The sequence below is a fragment of the Magnolia sinica genome, chromosome 6 (genome assembly GCF_029962835.1).
Source record: "Magnolia sinica isolate HGM2019 chromosome 6, MsV1, whole genome shotgun sequence".
NCBI classification, from domain to species: Eukaryota; Viridiplantae; Streptophyta; class Magnoliopsida; order Magnoliales; family Magnoliaceae; genus Magnolia; species Magnolia sinica.
This window is the reverse complement of record NC_080578.1, coordinates 45,601,613-45,615,705: the sequence shown is the minus strand read 5'-3', so window position 1 is coordinate 45,615,705 and position 14,093 is coordinate 45,601,613. Positions and strand designations below refer to the sequence as shown.

The following is a 14,093-nucleotide window of genomic DNA, read 5'->3' as shown; positions in this document are numbered from 1 at the left end:
CATGGTACAGTAAAATTGACAAGTACTTCCTTAACACTAATTTTAAGAGGAGTGAAAGTGAACCTACTCTTTATATGAAAACTCAAGGTATGGAAATCCTTATAGTTTGCTTGTATGTTGATGATATAATATATACAGGCAATTCTATAAGTTTGATAAAACAATTTAAAGAAAATATAATGTCTAAATTCTAAATGATCGACTTGAGCCTTTTACATTATTTTTTAGGCATGCAAATTATTCAAGATTCCAAAGGTATTTTTGTATGTCAAGAAAAGTATGCTCGTGATATATTAAAAAGATTTTATATGACTAATTGTAATCCTGTAAAAACTCCCATGAATACAAATGATAAACTTATGTTAGAAGATGAGGTAGATAAAACTAATGGAAAAGACTATAGAAGCTTGATTGGTGGACTAATTTATCTGACTCATACAAGGCCAGATATAATATTTGCTGTAAGCCTTCTATCCAGATTCATACAAAATCCAAGTAAACAACATATGGGAGTAGCAAAAAGAGTCCTACGATATATTCGTGGTACATTGAACTTTGGTATCAGGTATCTCAAGGTGAGTGATTTTAAACTTGTGACTTATACTGATAGTGATTGGGCCGGTTGTGCATATGACAGAAAAAGCACTTCGGGATTTTCACTTAGTCTTAGAACCGGAATGATATCATAGGTGACTAAGAAGCAAGAAACTATCGCACTATCAAGTTCGGAAGCCGAATACATTGCTACCACAAGTGCCGTTTGCCAAATAGTATGCTTTAAAAGGATCTTATCCGATTTGAAGGAAAAACAAGAAGAAGTCACGGTAATCTACTGCGACAACAAATCTACCATTGCAATGACAAAAAATTCAGCATTTCATGTAAGGACTAAACACAGAAGTACATCATCACTTCATAAGAGAACTCGTTGCGAAAGGAGAAATCAAGTTGTAATACTGCAACAATGAGGATCAAATTGCAGACATTTTCACTAAAGCGCTTTCCTGGCATAAATTTGTCAAGTTACGAGAAATGCTCGGAGTTGAAGTTGTTTGAATCAGGGGGTTGTGTTGAGAATAATTCAAACCCGATTGAACGCTGTTGTCCAACGGTCATAAGAACATTTGAAGTTCTATTGTTTTCTCACCGTTTGTTGTAATTAAATTGAATGTGGTCAAGCCACATGTTAGTTGCTGATTAATTCTTTTAGCAAGAATCTCTCAAGTGTTAGTTTAGGTGTCTATATCATGTTTATAAAAGAGTCTTCTATATAGTGTAGATGTCCAGAAAAATTCAACATACTCTGCTATCCTACATTTTAAAAAAACATCCCTTATTGTTTTATGTGTGTTATTTGTGAAATGTGTGTTATTTGTGATTGAGTTGCTGTTACTCCAACAGAAAATGCATCCGCTTGTAATCTGTTATGGCTGTTACAGGCCCATTACATGCCTTTTGTTTTTTTCAGACTTAATGTTACAGCTTATATCACGCAGCAGGTCCCACAGTTGCTGTTACATAATTGTTTTTGTATATCATGTCCTAGATCTTCAGTATAAGTGCTAATACTTACAACTCAATTGGATAGTGTTTTCCAAATACTTCCTATGCCAATTGGGTGAAATTTGTGGCTAAATCAGCTCTGGTGACCATGAAACCAGTGTTTTAGCATATTAGCAATCAAAATATACAGATTCACATGAACTACAATCCCCATTTTCACGTTTGTGCCATTTCAAGAGGACTTGACATTTTAACAGGCAACATGAGCCACTTCTAATAAACATGGGTAACATATCCAAGAAGAATCTTGAAACCTAATCTACCATTGATTATGCTTACATGTTTTGTTTGGGAATCGGCATCAATGGTGTTGGGCTGCTTCTACACCAAAATAAGATTGAATGATCATGGGTCCCATCTCATAATCATTCCATTCTCATTTTGAGCCTCATCGTTGTAAAAGACCGTTTGGCACCTCTACCATTGGCATTTTGCGGGATGCACCAAATGGCTCCAGTTCTGCCAAATGCATAAATAATACGGTCTAGACATGGTCACTTTTCACTTGCCTAATTGGCTGAGATTTTGTTGGAAAGATTTTCCATGGAAATTTGATTGGTTGGACTTCTCTCTTTCCCTTGTTTTCCTTCCATCTGGGATGCATTGACATCCTTGCTCTTGCCCCATAAAACACAGTAGAGGCCAAAGATGGTGAGGAATACACCAATCACACTGCAAGCAAATAATGGAAATACTGAAATTCATGCTAGGCACTGACAATGAATCAGAACTGTTGATTTTGAATACTAAATGGGAGGGAACAACCCCAAATTTCCAAGGTGGGTTTAGGTGATTCATCGGAAGGGCCCACCAATGAATGTGCCATAGCACAAAAGAAAAATGGTCCACTTATTAGGTGGGCCATGGTGCATAAGATTTGGACTGTTGGCCATCCTTTTCCAACCGTTATTTCTGCTTGATAAGTGGGCTAAACTATTTGTTAGACTTGGGTCCATTCACCACGAGCCCAGCTGATGAACAACCCATATCTTACATGCAGATGAGTGTACCCATGTGGAATTATTTAATAAAGAGAAATCAAGTCAAGAATAAGTTAGACTTTTCCCAAAAACATTCCAAAGTCCTTTGGTCGAACCCGCCTAAGTGTAGACGCTCTGCAAAAACAAGGGCTGAGAAAATCCCCACCACAACAAGAAGCAGCGGCGAAAACATTGCGTTGAAAACGGGTCCCTTCAAACTGATACACCATGTCTGTAGGTAATATACGAGCGTAGAGATTACAGTTCCCTGAACAAAAACACACACGTGAAGAGTAAGATGTTGAAACATGAGAGAAACACAAAAGACCTGAACCAAACCCCATAAAATGCCTCGCTATGATGTCAATGGATTGGCTTGGGTTGAAATCAAAAGCCACCTTACTAAAAGGAATGGGCCTCAGCCAGGTCCTGACTCCTATACCTCATTAATTAATAATGGGGTTGGGCTCAGATTGACCCTAACCTAAACATGCTTGCGACCCTAATAGGGGTGGCAATGGGCCGAGCCCAGTTAAGTCCAACATGTTAGAGATGTCCGCCCAGCACACAACTTCCAAACCATAAGGTTGGAATTCCGTGGAGATCATCTTGTGCAAAAATAAGTCCCGTCCACTCATCTAGTAGGCCATACCATAGAAAATAATGTCAAACCATTGATAAATAATAAAATACAAATGTGGTTGGGCTGATTTTTAAACAAGGTGATTCTCAGAGTGGGGCCAACATATTGGACAGACTGGATGTGTCATGCACTCTAAAGATAGGAAGTCATCCACTAGTGGACAGACTTGAGACTTCAAAAAGTGGAACAAAACTAACAAACCGTAACACTCAGTGTTCACCAATGAAAAAGCACAGGCTAATTAGATGCGAGTCTGTAATAAAGAGGACAAAATAATCATTTTATATGAGGGAGTTTTTATTTATTTTTATTGTGGAGTCCACATCTGACAAGTGCACACACACACACACAACAACGGCATATGGCATATGTCATGGACTATGTTAAGGTGGCATGAATTTTCCGTTACCCCCCGTTACAAGAAATTCTTATCCTTCCCTAGGAATAGATTGGAATGGAATATTTTGTAAAATATAATGCATGTACATGTGAACTTGTCATGGGTGCGGCCAAGTGAGGCCAAAATGACTCAAGCCAAAGCCCATGTCATGGGCCAATCTAATATGTCAAAGGTCAAGGGGCAAAGCCAAGTCAGGGAAAGAGAACTCACACAGTAGACTATTGTTAGGAGCTGCACATTCCATTGGAAGAACTCACTCTTCTTTTCTGGTGGAAGCTTTCAAGGGGTCATTGCACCTCCATTGGAAGTGGAATTACCGGTTATCGAGAATAAAAAATCTTCAAAACAAATGAAACATTTCCATTTCGCTTATTCCCCGTGAAATTAATGGGCCGGCGGATGGCCTCGCTCATTTAGGAGCGGCAAATCAGGGAACCTTTTGGGCGGACAAGATGGCCGCTCTCCCTAGGTTGATTAGGTGCCTTTGTTTTCTCGACAAAGCGGGTATAGGAGCATTAAGGGAGAAATAATTCTTTTTCCTTTACCCTTTTCTTTCTCTGAATAGTCACATCACAGGCGAACTGGATCTCTTTTTGTCTGCCTGTGTGCGCCCAAAAGCTGTATCCTTTGTAATTTTGTTGATGATATGAATGGAAACACAGTTATTTTAATTTTAATTTTAATTTAATTTAATTTTATTTTAAAGGAGCTGCACATTTCAGTCTAATCTCCATGACGCAGTTTTCCTGTCGAAAGCAATTGCAACCACAGAACATTGCAAAGATGCGAAGAAACACATCATAGTATTGATTGATAATCTCGCAGGATACCTCATAAACCTTGGCCTATGGACAGATCAAAGTAAAAAGAATTAAGATGTGAGGTTTTTATATCAAGGACAATCCATGATGCATGGCCTTAAATGACTTCATGGATGGATATTCTGGACTGTCAATCTTAAGCACTCGCAGTAGACATGCAACTGTATGTATATCTTGTCTATTGGAGGCAGCTATATATTATTTTCTCATCTCCGTCAATATTAAGGCTAACCAGATTGACGATCCAGATCATTACACCATGCCGCAACAGGGACCTGGGACTTGGATGGGCCAATCAAGGACCGTTAAGCAAGTATGCAAAATGAGAATTTAGCGATACTAGAAATATAAGATGATTCATTAACTGGGTCCTCAAAAGACAATCCTAACCATCCATTAGTAGTATGTGGCAGTGGGCTTATTTTTCTTAAATACCCATTACAGACGATCAATCAGATGGCTAGGATGATCCATCGAGTATGTTGTCATACTGCAGCATCTCCAAGCCGGGCCCACTATGACAAACAATCCGTGGTCATGTTGATATCATGTCAACCATCTCTAAAAAGTAAATTTCATTTGTTAAAAACAATATCTATATATATATATATATATATATATATATATATATATATATATATATATATATATATATAAGAAAAGGAAAGAAGAGAAAGGGACCATCCATCTTAAAACCTGGAGAATAAGCCACCGACTAAATGCAACACTACTTATTAGAATCAGAGCCGAGCCTTTGATCCAGTCATCTTTAATGTGCCCTGGCCCACCATCAGAATCTTTACCATGAACATTGATTAGAGGGCTTCTAACAAAGCCCTTGAATTAGTAGCCTTCCACAATGTAAAAGTTAGGGCACCAACAATGCATGTTAAGGTGCCAAAGAGCTTAACTCACCCTCGGACACTCCTTATTTGCACCTTTTCCATCCTGAGATAGGAATATCAAAGAATCATTGCCTGTTAAGTTCTCAACCATTAGTGTCAAAGCTGTAATTATAACGAAACCCTCACCTGAGTTGAACCGCCAGCATAAACGTTAAACCTGGAATGACGTTACTTTGAGCACCGGCGACGGGTGAACTGTAGTCGAGGCCCACATAGAAGAGGTTCTGATGGATTGTGATCCCAAGCGAAGCAAGAAAGAGTGTTTTCACAAGAATTGGACCTGAAAGAGGCAGACGCCGTTTTCTACATGACTGGTGATCAAGAGAACAATTGGAGAATAGTTTGGATGTGTTGTTGATGTCTTAAATATGTCAGTGTCACATCAAGCGGATATTAATGTTGGGGATTTGTGTTACGAAATCACACAGACATGAATCTAGGATAGCAATCTAAGAGCACCAAGTAATCACAAGAAAACACAAAAATTTAACATGGAAAACCCTTTTGAGAAAAAACCACAGCACAAAGTGACAGAATTCCACTATGAAAATAAAAATTACAAAGAGAAATGACTTACTCGATTTGAACAACCTCGAATGTCACCCTTGCTACACCCTTTAGAAATCCTAAAACCCTTTTAGGAACCCTTGGAACTCCTTTAGAAACCCTTAACATACATGAGAATGGCCCTAGGGACTCATATCTATAGATGGGGAAACCCCACTTACGCACCTCCCTAAAAACCACCTCAAATTTACGCAGTCCGGGCACAAACCACGTACCGTCTGTGTAACCCTCTACTAGTCAAGCCAGGGCTTCGACTGGTCGAAGGACCCCTTCAACTGGTCGAGCCTATCCCTCGATTGGTCGAGCATCCCAGAAATTCCAAATACATCGTTACTAGACTTCGAGTCGAACAGGCTTCGATCAGTTGAAGAGACCTTCGACTAGTCGAGCTAATCCCTCGACTGGTCGAGCATCTCGGTGAACAAGATTTAAGACATCTGTTTTATAACAATCTCCATCATGTCTTCAATCTTTAACCATGTAGCTTTTTAACTTATTCTCTTATCTCTGCAACGCATCATAGCTTCAATCAACGCTTCTCGTGCACACTTTGTCATTCTTTTACGCCATCGTCAAGTCTAGAGAAGTTGCATAGAACTTGAACTTCTCTATAAGAATAACCTTAGTAAGCATGTCTGTTGGATTCATGCTGGTGTGAATCTTCTCCAGTGTTACGCCTCCTTTCTCAAGCACTTGTCGATAAAGTGGTGACGAACATTTAGTATGTGAGTGATAAATAGAATTTTTAGTCAAATTGATAGTGCTATTGTTATCATAGTTAACTGGCATGGTTTTCTGCTGAAGTCCGAACTGATTTATCATGCATTTGAGCTAAACACCTTCTTTAAAAACTTCTGTCAGTGTCAAATATTTTACTTTGGTCGTGAAAAAAGCCACCATAGACTGAAGTTTCGACATCCAACTGATTGCTCCACCTGCCCAACTGATTGCTCCACCTGCTAGTACAAACGAGTATCCTGAAGTAAACTTTCTGGAATCCATACTGCCTGCATAGTCGGAATCCACATACCCTACTAGCTCTGTCCCCGTCTTCTCGAAAGTTAAGACGTAGTTTTTCGTACCTTAAATGCATCGAAGTAGCCATTTCACCACTTCCTAATGTTGTTTGTCGAAGTTTGACATGTATCTGCTCACAACACCGACTACCTGTGAAATATCTGGTCTTGTACAGATCATGACATATATTAAATTGCTAACCGCATTCGAATAGGGCACATGAGACATAACCTACTTTTTCTCATTTAATTTAAGACATTGTTATGAGGAAAGTTTGAAGTGAGGGGAATGCTCATCGAATTTTCTTGGTCCATCCCATACTTGATCAACACTTTTTCAAGGTATTTTACCTATGATAACCAAAGCCCGCTCTTCTTCCTATCTCTATGAATATCTATGCCAAGAACCCTCTTTGAAGCCCCCATATTTTTCATCTCGAATGTCCCTAATAACTAAGTCTTCGGTATGTTGATTTCAGACATATAATGACTGGCGATCAACATATCATCAACATATAATACTAGGATGATGAATCTGTCATCACTCAGCGTCTTGTAATAGACACAGTGATCATATTCTCTCAAAGTAAATTTCTGACTCACCATAAAAGAATCAAATTTTTTATACCACTACCTAGACGACTATTTCAAGCTATACAACGACCTCATTAACCTGCAAACCTTTTTCTCTGCCCTTTTAACTTCGTAGCCCTATGGTTGCTTCATGTAGATCTGCTCTTCCAACTCCCCATGTAGGAATACAGTCTTGACATCCATCTGTTCCAGCCTGAGATCGTAATGGGCAACCAACGCCAACACGAGTCTGATAGATACCTGCTTAACCACTGGTGCAAATATCTTTGTGAAGTCGATTCTTTCTCTCTAAGAATAACCCTTTGCTACAAAACTTACTTTGTATCTATCCTGTTTCCTTTTAAATAACCACTTATATCCAATTACTTTTCGGCCCACTGGTAGTCCACCAGCTCCCATATGTGATTTTTGTGCAACGAGTCCATCTCATCATCCATATCTGCCTTTCACTTTTCTACATTAGGCTCATCAAGAGCTTCCTGAATACTAAATGGGTCCCTCTCATCTGTAATGAGGGCATATGCAATATTAAAGTTGTCCCTGTATCTTACCGGTAACCTGCGATCACGCGGTGGGTTCCTTCTCATAAGTGGCTGCTCCACTTGATATTGTACCTTTATCTGCACATCTGTCTCTGCCTGAGTATCATCCATGTTAATCTGAACATTTACGATCAACCTTTTTGGTTCCTCTTGCTCCTCTTGATCATTCTTGTGGAATAAAGAGTTTTCATCGAATCTAACGTCATGACGAGTAATGACCTTGTCAAATAACCTATAACCTTTCACACCAATACCATAACCAACAAGATGTACTTTTTGGATTATAGTCTAGCTTATCTCTCTCAACTGACAGTGCATGAGAGTAAGCCTTACAACCAAATATGCGTAGATATGAGTAGTCAATTTTCTGACCACTCCATACTTCCTTTGGGATTTTACATTCTATTGCCGTTGAAGGAGACCAGTTCACCAAATAACAAGCCGTGTTAAGGGCATCTGTCCATAGGTCCTTGCCCTACGCAGCATTACTTAACATGCATCTGGCTCTCTCCAGGAGAATTTGATTCATTCGTTCAGCCACACCGTTTTGTTCAAGCGTGTGGCGCATTGTGTTGTGCTTGATGATCCATTCATCATTTCAATAATCATTAAACTCAGTGGAAGTAAATTCTCCACCATTGTCAGTCCTTAAAACTTTTATTTTTCATCTTAACTATTTTTCCACTATTGTCTTTTATTGTTTAAATATGGTGAAAACTTTAGATTTACGTTTCATGAAGTAAACCCAAACTTTCCTGGAGTAGTCATCGATGAATGAAACAATCATGATGACCCCCTAATGGAAGCTTCTAGTGATGAACCCCTTATTTCAGAGTACACATAATCAAGCATCCTTTATCTACATGTTTTTTAGATTTAAAAGACAATTTAGATCTTTATCATATATATAATGCTCGCATATATCTAAATTAAAATTTTTAAAGGTTGGAATCAAACATCAATCAGAAAGTACCTTCATGCCTTGCTCGCTCATGTGGCCCAGACATGTATGATACATACGTAGAGACATGGAGTCTGCAATAGTTTCTACCACTCCACCTACTGAAGTGCTCCCAATCAACCTATAAAGGTTTCTGTACCTTTGCGCTCTCATAACCACGACTGCTCGTTTTGAAACTTTAGGGACACCATCAATACCGGTGTACTTGCACCCTATAGCCTCGAGTGCACCAAGAGAAATCAGACTTTTCTTCATATTAGGAACGTGCCTGACATCAGTCAAGGTACGCTCCATCCCATCAAACATCTTGATGCTCACTGTACCAATAGCCACAACATTACAGGTATTGGCATTGCCCATAAAAACCTGTCCACCATCGCATTCCTTATAACTGGCGAACCAACTTCGATAAGGAGTTATATGATATGATGCCCCTGTGTCAAGTATCCACTAGTCTTTATGATTGTCGTGTAAGTGACCAATTATGGAAACAGACAGAACATCACCACCACTTGTTTCTTCATTAAATGTGACAACATTGGCCTCCTTGGAAGAAGCTACTGAATTTTCTTTATTTGCTTTAGGATTTCTACAATCCTTCTTCATGTGTTCAGACATCCAACAGTTTCAACACTTTATTTTTCTTTTGCACTTGCCCTTGGATTTGGATCTAGGTCGTGAAGATCATGTACCTCGCTCAAAATCTCTGCCCCTCGTAATCAGTGCATCGGAAGATGCCCCTATGTTGCCATTTAGCTTTCTCATAGCCTTTCCTTGAAGGGCTGAAATAATAGTGTCGACCTCAGGGTTTTATTTGCGGTGCGCATTATGTCCCTAAATGACTCATACGATGCAGGAAGAGAATTCAACATTATACATGCCTATTCCTCATCTTTAACCACTTCCTCCATATCCAATAATTTATACATCAATTTATTAAAGTTGCTGATGTGGGCTTCTAAATCTCCACCATCTGCCATCTTGAAAGTATAACATTGTAGCTTCAAGTGCAGATGATTTTCAGAGGACTTCTTTGCATAGATGTTTTCTAACTTCACTCATAAACTACCCATAGTTTTCTCCCTCAAAACATTATAGAAAACCTCATCCGTGAGACAAAAACGGATAGAGGCTCATTACTATCAAGGTTTTCTCATTCTTCATCTTTCATGGTAAATTTCTGCTACTCAAGAGCCTTAATCTCGCCTTGCTTGGTTAATAGGCTAATCATCTTAACCTTCAATAACTCAAAATTATTTTTTCCTGAGTACTTCTCAATATCAAAATTGTCGTTTTTCATTATTACTAATCCTGTAGATTCAGATCTGTGCCCCAATGATAGCTCTGATACCACTTGTTGGAAATTTGTGCTGCGAAATCACATAGATATGAATCTAGGATAGCAATCCAAGAGCACTAAGCAATCACAAGAGAACATAAAAATTTAATGTGAAAAACCCTTTCGAGGAAAAACCATGGCACATAGCGAGAGAATTCCACTATGAAAATAGAAATTACAAAGAGAAAAGACTTATCTAATTCAAACAACCTTGATATCACCATTACTAAACCCTTTAGAAAGCCTTAACATGCTTGAGAATGGCCCTAAGGACTCCTGTTTATAGATGAGGAAACCCCACTTACGCACCTCCATAGAAACCGCCTCAAATTTACACATTCCGCGCATAAACTGCGTGTCGTTTGCGTAACCCTTGACTAGTCGAGCCCATAAACCGCATGTTGTTTGCGTAACCCTTGACTAGTTGAGCCAGGGCTTTGACTAGTCGAAGGACCCCTTTAACTGGTTAAGCTTATCCTTCAACTGGTCGAGCAACCTAGAAATCCCAAATACATCATTGCTGAACTTCGAGTCGAACAAGCTTCGACCAGTCGAAGGGACCTTCGACTAGTTGTGCCAGTCCCTCGATTGGTCGAGTATCTCGGTGAACAAGATTTAAGACATCTGTTTTATAACAATCGATGCCATTGAGAGATGTTCAATCTCATCGAGAAAATTAAAATAAATCCATGTTTGTTGTTGGACTGTTTTAAATGTTTTCTTGATGGCATTGAAAGAGGCTTCAATGCCATCAACATATATTTGAGAGATGTCGATGCCATCGAAGGTCCCATCGAAGTTGCACACAAAATTGCATGTGTAATTTATTTCCTATTCTGGTTATTATAGTATATATATCAGGTGTAATTGTGATTAGGGGGAGATTAAGGTGTATTAGGACTTTTTCAAATGTTCCCAAGGGTTCAAGTGCATGGCTAACGTTTGAAGGAGATCCGAAGCTTGTTTGAATTGGAAAGATCATCTATCTCTTATAATTATGCCTCTATAGGGTATTACTTATAGCTTTATGCATGCGTGAATTTTTTTCTTACAAGGGTTTTTCTACGTAAAAATTGGATTGTTTTTGTTTGGGTTTGTTTATGTGATTGCATATACTTTTCTTGATTCTGCTCTGTGTGCTTCCACGGTTTCCAACAGGTTGCTTGTCGATGATAATACTAATTAGGGCTAGCAACAAAGAAGCGAGCTTAGGCCATTGTTACAAATACCACTGTGATTTTAGAAATATTGTTATATTCTTGTGAAATGAAAAATAAGATAGACGATATTAGTGCCTGGTAGTTTTAAATAATCAGCAATTCTTAATTTTTGTGATTTTATCATGAAATTATCTCAATATTAATGAGAGATTTTAAACTTACTAATTCCTTATGTAACTATATACTTAAATAAATTTGTTTCTTAATTTTATAATAGATATTTTTAGATTTTTCATTTTATTTTTTAAGAAAGATTTTCCTGATAATATCCTGAGAGAAACCTCAACAAGTTGAAAATCTCTCAAGAAATTCCTAAGAACGATATTTGTCATCATGGTTCATTTAAATGGTGGCCCATTGAAACTTTCTAGTCTCAACCATGGCAAGCTTAGCCCTAATGAGCAAGCCTAGCCCATTGACAAAACAATGCCTAAGTACCAGGGTTGTACATCGAGCTGAGTCGAGTCGAGGTGGGCTAAGCTCGGCTTGACTCGTCCATGCTATACTTGAGTTCGAGCTCGAGCTCACCCTCGAGCTCAACATTGAAGTTTGGCTTGTTTGCCAAAGCAGTCGAGTCAAGTTCGAGTTGAGCTAGTGGTTCGAGTCAAGTCGAGTTGAGCTTGTTCATATGTCATGGATTGGGAGCGGGTTGCTCGAAGTCGCCGAGTGGGCTGTGCGGGTTGCTCGGAGAAATCAGGAGAATGAGAGAAAGAGATGGGCAGTCGGTTGGGCAGAGAGTCCGTGTGAGCTGCAGCGTCTGCTCGTGCTCGGTAGGACAAGGGAAAAAGAAAGAGAGAGAATGAGGATGGGTAGGGTCAGGTAGGGTTTTTTTTTAGTAAAACGTAAAAACTTTTAAGTTTTAACTTTTTTAAGTTTTTTAACTTTTTATATATATATATATATATATATATATATATATATATATATATATATATATATATATATATATATATATGTGAAAAGGTACTATGCGCTCGACCTCACGAGTCCGTCCCATAAGGTCGAGCTGTGTGGGCCCCACCATGATGCGTTTCGAACATCTACCCCATCAATTAGATGCACCATTCCATCGTGGGCCTAGGTCTCAAAAATCAAGTCAATCCGTGACTTGTGTGGGCCACACCACATACAGAAGTAGGGAGGGGCCGTGCACCATTAAAACATTCATAATCATTTTTTGGGCCCACCGAGATGTGGTTTGAAAATCCAGCCCATCCATTATGTGTGTACCACTTGGATGAGGGTTCAGACCAAGTTTCAGCAGCATTCAAAACTCAGGTGGGCCCCACCAAGTGCTTTTATATGTTTTAATGGTGTCTTCACATGATTTTAGATGCTATGGCCCACCTGAGTTCCGTATACGGCTGATTTTTGGGATATCCCATAATTTAGAGGGGACCTATCAAATGCATGGTGTTGATGGTCAACATGCATCATGGTGGGGCCCACACAGCTCGACCTCACGGGAGCTTATCGTGAAGTCGAGCGCATAGTACCTTTTCCCTATATATATATATATTCTTTGAGTCGAGTTGAAATGCACCATGGTCAAACTTAGCTCCAACTCAACTCAAGCTTTAGAAAACAAGTTTGACTCGCCTCAAGTTGGCCTTTCAGGCTGAGTCAATCCGAGCATACTCGAGTTGAGTCGAGCAAGCTTTTCGAGCTAGCTCGTCGCATGAACAGCCCTACTAAGTACACAAGGTTGAGATGATGGGTTTAAGGCCCGTTTGGGTGTGGCTCATATATGGCATAAACTGCAAGACCCATTTATCGGCCACGCTCTTATTGGTGATAAACAGGCCTAGAAGCTGGGCTAGCTAGTCGAACACCAGTTGAAGTTGGTCCACTTTCAATAGCACGAGACTCAAGTGGACCCAAGCTCGACCATGAGCTGAGCCATGCATGTAATGTGTCCCACCACCTCCAAACCCACCTTTATCCTCAACCATCTCTCTTTCAGGGTTTAGAAATGTTTACCTCTCTATAAAATAAGCAAAAAGGCCCAAAACGAGCATGGCAATAATATGCCGATACACTATAAACACTAGGGAACTCAGTCCCTTTTGTAGGGCCACCTTGCTGAGGATGTTCGATCCACCATAAGCGAGCTGCACGAAGATTATAGCAGCATAGGAACCGCAGTCTTTCATCGTTACCATTCTCTTCAATACAGTTCTTGCTTTAGCTAGTTTTCATGATCTCTTATAGCTATTGAGAACCATTGACGGCCGTTACTTTTGAGTAGGCCTTTATTTTTCTAGTTTTAAATCATGATCAGTGCAGCAACATGCATGCCACGCAAGCGCACTTTCTTTAGAGGTTGTTATTGAATTTCCAAAGGAACAGAGGAGATTTAATTCCCTGTGTGATGGAGATGACATGAGATGAATTTGGATACATGTCTGCCACATTTAGAAGAATGCAATAAGAAGGTGTACACGTGGAAGATCATAATAACCCACAAGAGGGGCCGAAAAACAACAAGATTAATGGTTTTTTCCCTAAACGTGTAAACCTCCCTACAAAACTTAACTGCATC

The 14,093-nt window shown here is 39.3% G+C and overlaps 1 pseudogene; it reads right to left on the bottom strand.

Moving 5' to 3' along the window:
• Positions 1-2,072: 2,072 nt before the first annotated feature.
• On the bottom strand, positions 2,073-13,704 carry LOC131249613 (auxin-induced protein 5NG4-like; annotated as a pseudogene).
• Positions 13,705-14,093: the final 389 nt, after the last annotated feature.